Here is a 9,421-nt window from a genome sequence, read left to right on the forward strand (position 1 = left end):
CCCCAGATTTGAAGGAGACACCAGAGACCCTGAGATATCGCCCCTGAGTGATCGCAACCACCCCTTTTTAACATCTCACTAATAGTAAGTCAAACGAACACATAAAAATATACATTTTCTCCTCAATTTTTCCACTAATACTCCCCCCACATACCTTCTGGTTTTTCTTGGATCCCAACTAACTGTATGTATCTAACTGTGTGCGCTATAATAAATTCAGTAAACGGCATTCGAAAATCTCTTTCTTGGTGTTAACTCCTCTGTATAATAACCATTGTATACTTTAGTGTTTAATCTCACGCAATCTGATCCCATCCAATTATATTTCGAAAATGCGTTTCCCTTTCTCGGTCACTTCTGTTGTAAATAATTACGGTCAGATCGACTCGAAGAGTCGATTTTTCTTTATTATTCCACGTCATCAAATAACGAAGTTTCCGCAACAATGGGATAATCATTTCCGAAATACAATTCGAGATTCAAAATTGATCGTATATTTACCCTCAAGATTTCCTCCGTACAAATAAACTCGTCAAGTTTTCCATGAAAATTTTTCAATCTGGACAACTTAAGTCCTACGTTTGTTTGCAACGAACATATAGAGAAATATCCGATAATTTTAAAGCTCTTATGGTATTCTACGTAACCATAATGTTGAAATTCCGGACATTCTTGAGAAGGAAAGCACAGCCATTGGGTGCCTTACGCAATCGAGGTAGTCGTAACCCTATCCAATTTTGCTTGACTGCAGCTACGGTAGTTGACTCCGAAACGCACTCATTATGAACGCACTCAGTAAATGCACTCGCGCACTCGCAATGCCGAAACGCACTCAGTAAATCTACCGCCTAATTTCAAACACGCATGTTCATGCTACTCACTGTTGAGATATCAGCTATGGGTCATATGAGCATCTGATAACTTCGAAGCATGCAAATATCATTATCCATAGTCGGTACCTATACGGACGTGAATAAAAGGGACAATGTGTGGTATTTGGAAGTATTCGCGGATAAGAATAAAAGCAAAATTACCGACCGAAACGTGAAGGTATAAATCAAAAATAGAAATAAAGAGAGCGGGTCAATCGAATGACCAGAAAGACAATTTTAATTTGACTCTCGACCTCTTCTCCTGCGAACCGCTGAGGCGTGCACACGTGCTCTGGCACTTAGAATATTGTACTGGTCGACTGCGAGCCTCACCACGCCGCCGATCACGACTTGTGGAGATTATTTTGACTGTGGATTGACGGGAGCCCTGGAGTTTCGGGGACGAACACGGTGACAAGGAGTCAACGGATGATCGGACGGGTAGAATTTTCTTTACCAACCACTGCGGAAATCCAGATGAGTATATGAAGTTGCTAACACGTGTGTACCGGGTCGGGAGAGAGCATATTTTCTTGTATTTTTTGAGTTTGAAGTCCAATGTATCGGATCGAATGAATTTTATATTTTATGTAATTTTTTATTATCTGATTTATATGAACATTAATTGGAATGATTTAATGAAAGAGGAGTGATTAATGCGAAATTTATGAAAAGTGTTATACATAAGGGTCGATGGAATTTTCGATGCGATATCTTTCGATATTTTGATTATATTTGGAAGGATGTGTGATGACGTTCTAACTGGCAAAATCTATCTCAATAATTAAAATCTAATTATTTTCTCACGAATGAAATCTGACAAGGAACACTACGCAGGTGTTCCCCTCCGATTTCGATGAAATTTAAATCTGTTATAGGGGATCCAAAACTAAAGGACACGTATTTTTTTTAGCTGCCCATATTGGGTTTTAGGGGGTGAAAGTACTCTCTGAAATTGACCACCTCTCGGGGTCATTTTCCGATTGCACACATAAGGAAGCTTTTTGAACAACTCTTTCGCAGTATATCATGAAGGTCATAAGGAATGCTGAAAATGCGAATTAGAACCGTCTCCGGGGGGTGAAATATGGAGGGTAAACTACCCTTGTGAAAATTCATTTTTCTCATAGAAAAAAAACTTTTGATGGAAATCCCATGGGATAAATTCCATTTGAAAAAGTAGAAAAAAATGCAGAACACCTGTTTTGATTTTTTTTTTAATCGAAATTTAAAACTTAAAAAAATTGATTTTTCGTGAATTGCGAAATTTCAAACTTTTTCCTGTATAAAACGAAGCTTACGGCTAATGATGAGGAAAACCGTTGGGACAGGATCCAGGAGTGGTCCAATGAAAAGGTGTCGGGGAGGTTTACTACCTTGGGGGGGGGGGGGGGATTTTTTTTAATAAAGGAGAAAAAATATCGATGAGAATTTTACGAAACACATTTCGTTCGAAAGTATGAGACAATTTTAAGCACATATTTAGGATTTTTCCGCAAATTAGAATTTTAAGGTAAGAAACATCGATTCTTTGAAAAATTATGCGTTTTAAATTGTTTGTTATAATAGACTGAACTTACACGGAAAGATGAGTGAAACAATTGAAATAGTCTTCGGGAGTGAAACTTGAGGGCTTAACAATCCTCATGGTATTTTATCGAATCGATCGGACCAACCTGATTCATTTTCAAAAGAAATCAGTAATGACCATGAATCTAAAAAATTTCACCGAAGGCCAGAGTAGAGATTCCATTAAATGGCTTCCATTTGCAATTTGAAAAAATGAGTTACGATGAAATATTTTGAGGAATTCAAATTTTCATCTGTATATGAACGTGGATGGGTGGTACAAAGAAGAGCCCATGATTTTGTATAGTAAATGATGGATCGATGATAAAATGTATTTCGGTTGCTCTTATCGCTTCGATGTGATATCGTTTTCAGTGAGACGTAAATGGCGACATATGACAATACCATTCTGTTTGATAATGCACAACCACAACTGAAGAATATTCGGGAGTTGTAAACATATTGATGTAAATGGCTCATTTGTTATCTGAGGACGAAATTACTCTGATCAATATAACTTATACGATATCAATGTTTTCCATTTCCATCGCTCTTGTGAATTACAATCAGTCTATGAACATACATCGAAGAGAAAAGTAGTTTTTCGGTGAGTGTCGTGATCTATACTTGTTCTACCATGAAAGTTAATCCGATCAACGTTATCCGACTTCTGATGGCAACATTTGAAGTTTTCAATCTTGCTGAAACACCCGCGAATAACGAGGAACGTGAATTAGCAGACAGGTTCGAAAGGATATGATTCAATCAATGGAGGAATATAGTGGAGTAGAAATGATCGAAGAAACATCCCTGGATTTTCAAGAGCCTTATAAAGATATCGAAATGATAGCGGTCGAGGATAAAGAATTTCAACCACATACAGAAGAATCACCTGACAGTTGTTCGGAGGATGAGGAACCTGTAGATTTCGAATATAAAAAGAATGCCGTTGACTTCTGGAGAAGTGGAAAAAAGAAGAAGAATCTCTCTATAGAAACTGTTTCCCATCGATTCAGGAAGGTGAAATCGCGTAGACAGTTACGACGCTGGGCGAATCAAATCAATAGAGGAGGGACATACATGGAAAAGTTGAAACGCATTTCGGAGCAAACATTAAAGAATATGAAGAATGCTATCGATGCAAGTTTGATCGTCTACGATACTGACCTCCGTAGGTGGACCCTGTAAGCCCGGAAGGAAATCGGCTTCGAAGACGTTCGTTTTACAGCTTCATCCAGGTGGTTGCATTATTTCAAACGAGCACACCGCATAACATTCTGGAAGATTAACAAATTCATCACCAGAAAAACATTAACGACTCGGGAAGAGTTACAAAAAGAAGCGGACGAATTCCTCATAAAAGTTCGGTCTTATTGGGATACGTATGGCCCACAAAACATTTATAATACTGATCAAAGTGGTTTCCAATTGGAAATTCATTCAGAGCGAACGTTAGCTGAAGAAGGTACTAAACAAGTAGCGAGCGTCGTACAATCGATAACTTCAACGACACATAGTTATACAGTACAACCTCTGATTTCTGCTGATGGAAAATTACTTTCACCCTCCTTCCTGGTTTTGAATGAACCTTCTGGAACTTTCGGTCCAATAGTGGAACAAAATCGGTCTAAACCTGCGAATGTGTTCATCACTTCAAAATCGGGAAAACTCACTTCACGTATGACAATATTTAAGACCTAACAAACATGATATGTTCTATATAATAATCTATACTGTAGATTGATCCCAACAGAAAGTATGCTAATTGAGAACATAATACTAAAAGGAATAAATGGTCTGAACTTCTATAATAATATCAATGTATATTCAGAATTCCATCATTTCGGGATTACTACTATCATTGTTTCCTTTCCATATCGGATCTTCATTCAATCCTTACCATTTAGTTCGGACTATGGTACTGTAATACAAGTAGACGGATAATTAAAAGGTTGTAATTCATATATAACTAGCAATGGACATTTTCATGAGTTCAAATTTCGATATTTCTTATTATTCTTTACTCTTTCAAATGAATTCTGTTCACTAATATAATCAAAAGTCACTCCCAGAAAGGTTATTTAGTCTCCAAGTGTTACTTCTAGAGCCTCATCACTCATCTTTTTTATGTACCAAAAATCGAAGACTTGTATATAATAAAAAAAAAAGTATTTTATTTTCAATTTTAATTTGAGGAAACGAATCGCAGGATGTGCTTTGAATTGTCTCATGCTTTCGAACGAAATGTGTTTCGCAAAATTCTCATCGATATTTTTTCTCCCTTATTTAGAAAAATTCCCCCCTCCCCCCGCCCCCAAAGGGTAGTTAACCTCCCCGACATCACTCCGGGATCCTATCCCAATGGTTTCCCTCATCATTAGCCGTAAGCTTCGTTTTGTACAGGAAAAAGTTGGAAATTTCGCAATTCACGAAAAATCTATTTTTCAAGTTTTAAATTTCAAAAAAAAAAACAAAACAGGTGTGACGTCCGTCAAAAAATGCATTAAAATACATTTTTCCTGATTATTTTTCTTCATGAAATAGCCATTATTTTGACATTTCTACTAACACATCTGTTCCAAGAGTCAAATGTGAGACTCACAAAAATCAAATGTAAGGATCATATATGTGCAAATTTCAAGGGTCAAATGGATAAATCATACATCTGAATCAGAACAATCCAAATTCAATATTTCTATAAAAGTTGAGGACGAAACGCAGAGACGACACCCGTAAACGTTTAGAATGAAAAGCTACTAATCAATAAATTAGTATTTCTATATCTGAAACTATGAATACGATTAAAGTTAAGCATTTGAATAAAAACCAATTTCTGTAATGAGAGTACAATTGAAATTACCATGAAAAACAAATCAATAAGTGAAAGTACGAAATTCAGTTCAAATCAAGTATGATGAAAGTTACATGATTATACCGAAAGAAAACAAGTGCAATACTTCTAGTATTGATTTCTAAAATTGGGAATATTCACGTGAGTCACACGTGTAGGGGAGAAAAGGTCATAGATNTTTCGAACGAAATGTGTTTCGCAAAATTCTCATCGATATTTTTTCTCCCTTATTTAGAAAAATTCCCCCCTCCCCCCGCCCCCAAAGGGTAGTTAACCTCCCCGACATCACTCCGGGATCCTATCCCAATGGTTTCCCTCATCATTAGCCGTAAGCTTCGTTTTGTACAGGAAAAAGTTGGAAATTTCGCAATTCACGAAAAATCTATTTTTCAAGTTTTAAATTTCAAAAAAAAAAACAAAACAGGTGTGACGTCCGTCAAAAAATGCATTAAAATACATTTTTCCTGATTATTTTTCTTCATGAAATAGCCATTATTTTGACATTTCTACTAACACATCTGTTCCAAGAGTCAAATGTGAGACTCACAAAAATCAAATGTAAGGATCATATATGTGCAAATTTCAAGGGTCAAATGGATAAATCATACATCTGAATCAGAACAATCCAAATTCAATATTTCTATAAAAGTTGAGGACGAAACGCAGAGACGACACCCGTAAACGTTTAGAATGAAAAGCTACTAATCAATAAATTAGTATTTCTATATCTGAAACTATGAATACGATTAAAGTTAAGCATTTGAATAAAAACCAATTTCTGTAATGAGAGTACAATTGAAATTACCATGAAAAACAAATCAATAAGTGAAAGTACGAAATTCAGTTCAAATCAAGTATGATGAAAGTTACATGATTATACCGAAAGAAAACAAGTGCAATACTTCTAGTATTGATTTCTAAAATTGGGAATATCCACGTGAGTCACACGTGTAGGGGAGAAAAGGTCATAGATTTGACCAAACGATAATGAGGACAGCGGCGTCATCACCACAATTTATGAGTCCAAAACACGAAGGGAATAAACATCGGTTTCCCCTTGGTTCCTCCTCACAACTACCCCTCTACGCACCGGAGCATCTGGCGCAATAACTAATCAGGAGGAGAAGGAAACTACCCCTGCCAGAGGTCCTGAAGACATCCCCACTTTTCGGACATTCGGCCACCGAAACAATACATGGCAGATGACGGTTGACCAATTCTAAAAATCGATGAGGTTGCCGATAGATGATTAGAAGAAACCAAACTCCAAGTGGGATGGGCAAGTTTTCTATGGGAATAGTGGGATTCATCCCCGTCAAAACTTTCGATGGACTGACGTGGCCCAAGCAGTATATAAGGGAGAACACAAGCCCTTTTCTTGACTTGTTTGCGTACTTGCTTACTTGCTTGTACTTCGATCACCGACTTCGACACCTACTCTGCTGGATTCATCATCGACACCTCGTTCTTGCACTCATAGTCAGAGTGTCCGAATCATACGAAGTTGTTCGACAGCATTTCGTCAAGTCATTTGCAAGTCATACAGATAGTCTTTCGTGACTTATCTTTAAATTAAAAGTCTTTCAAGACTTATTTTCGACAAATAAAAGTCCTTCATGACTTATTTCAAAAATAGAATCTTTCATGATTCTTTCTTCAATTGTATTCATCAATTTAAATTATATAAATTTGTGTAATAATTTTAATATTCAATTATTGAATGTAATTTCTATTTTAAAATTATATCTAAAAAAAACAAAGTCCCAACGAAAATCAAGTGAGAGTAACCGATCAACGAAATTACTCACGTAAGTCATAAATTGTAATTAATATTGTATACTCAATTTAATCCATCAGAAATATGGAGTGTTAAAATCAATTGCAAACAAAACCTTGTGTATCTTTTCGAAATTATCTTCCCGTCCGTGCTATTGACCGCGAGGTTAGGCTAAAAAGGGAACGACAAATGGGATACAAATGGGATATTTGAAGATTCATCAAAATCTTTTTCACTAATTAACCTTTGATCAATACGATTTCAATTTCCAGTTTCCAATTACTTGTCTCTTGAGATATTTTCTATGAGGTTAAACATTTGACTCTGAAGGTTATTTTACAAAAAGTTTTCACACTTTTTCATGTCAGTTTACCCATTTTTGACATAATACAGGTATTCTGTATTTTTTTCTACTTTTTCAAATGGAATTTATCCCATGGGANAAATTGGATATTTGAAGATTCATCAAAATCTTTTTCACTAATTAACCTTTGATCAATACGATTTCAATTTCCAGTTTCCAATTACTTGTCTCTTGAGATATTTTCTATGAGGTTAAACATTTGACTCTGAAGGTTATTTTACAAAAAGTTTTCACACTTTTTCATGTCAGTTTACCCATTTTTGACATAATACAGGTATTCTGTATTTTTTTCTACTTTTTCAAATGGAATTTATCCCATGGGATTTCCATCAAAAGTTATTTTTCTATGAGAAAAATGAATTTTCACAAGGGTAGTTTACCCTCCATTCTTCATTCCCCGGAGACGGTTCTAATTCGCATTTTCATCATTCCTTGTGACCTTCATGATACACTGCAAAAGAGTTGTTCAAAAAGCTTCCCTATGTGTGCAATCGAAACATGACCCCGAGAGGTGGTCAACTTCAGAGAGCACTTTCATCCCCTAAAACCCAATATGGGCAGCTAAAAAAAATACGTGTCCCTTAGTTTTGGGCCCCCTATAACATATTTAAGTTTCATCGAAATCGGAGGGGGACACCTGCGTAGTGTTCCTTGTTAGAAAAACTCAGACAGGAAATCAGGTTAATGCAAAAATGTACTTATACCAATTTAACTGCACAGATTGAACAATTGTAAATAGAGAATAAAAACCAACGAAAAATGATCGAGAGAATGGAACAAGAGAGAGTGGAGCCCACACAGTACGCCGATGGGCAACCGAGGGATCTTGGTACGGCCTTGGTCAACGGGCTTGTACGTAAGTTGGACAATGTAAACAACGAGATAAAACTCCCAAAATTCAGCGATGAGACAACGATTCACCTAATAGTATATTTCGTCACTAGGCCGAAAAAAAGTTTTCTGTCGAATATGAGTTTGCAGCCCGAGCCGAAGGCGAGGGCTGCAATCATATGAGCTAGAAAAGTTTTTTTTGGCCGTACGAACAGTATTTTTGTTATGACGGCCGTAGGCAGAGATTCAGCGCTGCCTCACGGCCGGAATGACAAAAATTAATACTTGGATAAGTTGGATAAATATTTTCACGGTAAAGGAACTACGGAGAGAAATAAATTGAACGTTGTTAAGAGGTCACTGGAAGAAAAGGCGGAAATATGGTATGATGCAAATGTTTTCCACTCATTTGAAAGTTTTAAAGTTACATTTTTAAAACAGTATAATTCGGTGCCGTGTCAATTTGAATTAAAAAGTAAATGGTTGCAACGTAAATATACGCAACAGGATGGCACACTGTTAACATATTTTCATGATCAAATTAGAATTGCACAGCATTTTGAGCTAAAATACTCTCAATTCGAAATGCACTCTCACATTATTCAGCAGTTGCCGATGAAAACTCGCGATTTGTCGGCTGCTGTTGATTATGCAGACATGGAGTTAATTGCCCAGGCATTGAGCAATATGAATTTGACAAATGAATTGAGAAATGAGGAAAAACAAACGATTTAATTACAGCTCAAATAGTTTTCAGACCTCACATAACTCGAAAAGAAACTCTTCAAATACAAATAATTCTAAAGATTACAATAGTAATTTTTCAAAACAGAATAGAAACACAGCAGGACCGTCAAATGCGAATCAAGGTCATATCGCGGGCATTAATACATTAAATTCATGTTCAGCTAATTATCCAAATTATGAAGGTAGTAAAGTCGGGAATGAGGGATGGCAAATGCCAAATATACAGGTTCCACCATCAAAGAAAAATGCGGGTAATAGACAATCCCAGTATACATCAAATAGCCAAACGTTAAACTCGAATGTGACGCAATGAATATGGATCCCCATTTGTGTTGCAATCCTTACGATTTCGCTGAGGATCTGAGCATTCAGATGTCAACAAACCTGAACTTAAACCCGAAACCAAAAAA

This window comes from Diachasma alloeum, unplaced genomic scaffold (assembly GCF_001412515.2).
Source record: "Diachasma alloeum isolate Michigan unplaced genomic scaffold, Dall2.0 Dall_scaffold_00256, whole genome shotgun sequence".
Classification (NCBI taxonomy): domain Eukaryota; kingdom Metazoa; phylum Arthropoda; class Insecta; order Hymenoptera; family Braconidae; genus Diachasma; species Diachasma alloeum.